This window comes from Cupressus sempervirens, chromosome 10 (genome assembly GCF_028749045.1).
Source record: "Cupressus sempervirens isolate cs-2001-9-10 chromosome 10, ASM2874904v1, whole genome shotgun sequence".
NCBI lineage: Eukaryota > Viridiplantae > Streptophyta > Pinopsida > Cupressales > Cupressaceae > Cupressus > Cupressus sempervirens.
In genome coordinates, this window is record NC_143127.1 from 5,360,637 (window position 1) to 5,363,543 (window position 2,907).

Here is a 2,907-nt window from a genome sequence, read left to right on the forward strand (position 1 = left end):
TAAAGAGTTATGAGTTTTACCCATGCTTGCAATTACAGAATAGTTATGCAGAGTATATCAGAGTTAATGATGCATTTACAATGAGGCTTTGCAGGGAAGTCCAAGGGTGTCTGAAGAGGAGATCCAACCCAGAAGCAATGGCGGCCATCAGTCAGTTTAATAGTTATTTCATCCAATTCTCATCCTTTTCATATTTACGTCTTGCAGCTTTCGATGGATTTCCCCTAAAGCTGCCCAGATATCCGGATGACATGATCGTGCTCATTGAGATCATGAGACAAGCAATCCAGGTGAATGTGTTGAGTGCCAGTTTGAGGAAAAAGGGATAGGAATTTCCCATAAAAGTTGGGGCCTACAGTTGTGAGTCCCAATCAGATGCCAAAAACATGCTCAAGGCATTCGAGAACAAGTTCAAGTTAGAAGAATATGACGTGGTGAGGCCTATGTTTGACCCAAATGGGTATGTCAGAGATGTGCTTCAAATTGGAGGCGTGATCAAGCATGTTACTACTGTAGAAGATTATTGGGCAGATTGCAGAGATGAGTTGGAGAGCTTTGATCGTGCATTTTCCAGACTCACGGTGGGACAGATAAAGGCATATGACATTGGTCTCAATGTAGAAGGATTGGAAGATGATGGGAAAAATATGTATAGTAATACATATTTGACCAAATTAAGGAATACTCCAATCAGTTCCAAGCCATATGTTGATATGGAAGAAGACCTTGATGTTATGATGACCCAGATCGTAAAAGAACCAAAAAATAGGTCGAGTGGACAACAAAAAAGGGTTGGAGTAGGAGCAAGACTACTCAAGCTTCTCCAGTCGGTGCTACTCCCACTTCTTCTCAAAGTGCCACTCCCAGTTTTACAACTATGGTTGCTCAAGGACCTGCTCAATCTATAGGAGGAGGTGACCAACTCCTGGAGAAAAACATTTCAATAGCTCCAACTTGCCAAGGCGGTCCTCTACCAGTTATTGGAGCCCAAGCTAGCATTGAAGAAAAGAGGACTGAAGAGCCGAAAGATAGTGTTACTGCTCCAGTCTCACATCCTCATGTTATTGCTCCAGCACATTACTCCAACTCTATCTCCTCATCATAGCCCTAGTCCATCTACAACTGCTCTCCTTTTGAAGCCAACTAGTTCCTCCATTCAGATAGTAGAGATAGGGGATGAACAAAGCAGTAGCAACGAGTCCACTAAATTTGACGAAGCTACAAGGAAAACTCAAGAGGAAGAGAAAGCCTTGAGTTCATCTAGGCTTTTGTTTCAAGATCCTAAGAATCCTTTTTCTGCAACTACAGTGGCAGTGACTCCGGTGAAGAAGAAAATGTTCAGTATATAATCACTTGGGGCTGCTTCTAAAGTGATTAGTACAGAGTCCTGGCTAGAAGACACCTTACAAAGGAAGAGAAAGAGGAAAGAGGAGAGCATCCCTGCAAAGGATACTGTGTCTCAAGTAGTTCGCTTTGGGTCTACAATAGTGAAAGCTAAGAAGCAGAAGATTTTATTAATTCTTGGGCAAGATCCAGAAACAAGACACTTAACAATGGAGGTAGCAAAGCCAAACAAAGCAGGGAGAATCAAGGACATGACACCTGATGATTTCACTCTGCATTCAATTGATCTTGGAGAGGCTAGACATGATACAAAGGTGGGCCTATAGAGATCAAGTAATGAGGTGATAGAAGAACAATTAGAGAGCGTAAAATTGTCAAAAATCAAGATGAAGGCCAATATTGAAGAATTGAAAAGATTTATCAGGCAGTTAGTTGTTCCATTGGCAACCATTACTGGTGTGCCTGCTATTGAGAACCAACAACAGAAGAAGTGCAAGATTTCATCTCACAGCTTCAGAAAGATAGGCATTTTGGTCAGATTGGAAGAGAATGGATTGAGAAACTCAATGCAAATGGAATTTCTTTGATCGATCAAATTGGAAATATTATCGTTTGATTAGAAACTAAGAAGGATAATATCATATCTAATCACAACACTTTGGCTGTAGAGAAGGAAAGATGTGATGAATGTATTTCTCTCTTGAAAATGATCATCCAAATGAAGGCAAAAGAGGCAGTTGAAGCAAAGATTTTGAAGAAAGCGACTGAGCCTCTATTTGAATGGCTTCAAAGTATGCAATTTAAGCTGGAGATGATTCAAGAGGCTGAAGAGGGACTCAAAGAACTAGGGCAAAAAGTGAGGAAGACCCAAGACAGAGCATTCGAACTCATGCGAGGATTACACACTGACCCACAAACCAGTGGGCAAGGGTAAGCTCTCATTGGAGTAGAAGTAACAAAAAACAACTTCTCCACATACTTGAGTAATCTATTTGGAATGACTTCAAGTAGTCAAAATAGAGTGGTAGAGTTGCAGACGCTTAGTGGATACGTACATGTGGCTGCTGGAGAATTGACAAGTTAGCTAAATGCAGTGAAAGAGCTAGCTCGAGAGCATTCGAAGTGGCTCTTAAGATTCACTAATGTACATGTGCCCAGTCATGAAGAAATGATTCCAATTATAGTTGTTGCTAAGGCATATAGAGCGAAAACTGAAAAGGGAAAGAAGTCCAAGTGATTCAGTTGACACTCCCTTTTCATTTTCTGATGTAAATTTTGCAAATTTTGTAAATTTTGTAATACGACAAACTGGCATCTTGCCATTTGTCATCCTCAGAAGATGAACCGATTAAAATTCCTATTGTAACGGTCATCTCTCAACTCTATATGTATGAAGTTGAATGATTAATGAAAGGTCAGTAAATTTTGGTGTAGGATACTTGATGTTGTAGAGTCAATTGAAGAGTATTTTATGTCAATTATTTCCTGTTCCAGTAAGTTGATAGTTGTTAATTAGTTGGTTATTTCTCTTAAACTAAGTTATATTAGGAAGGAAAGGATTGT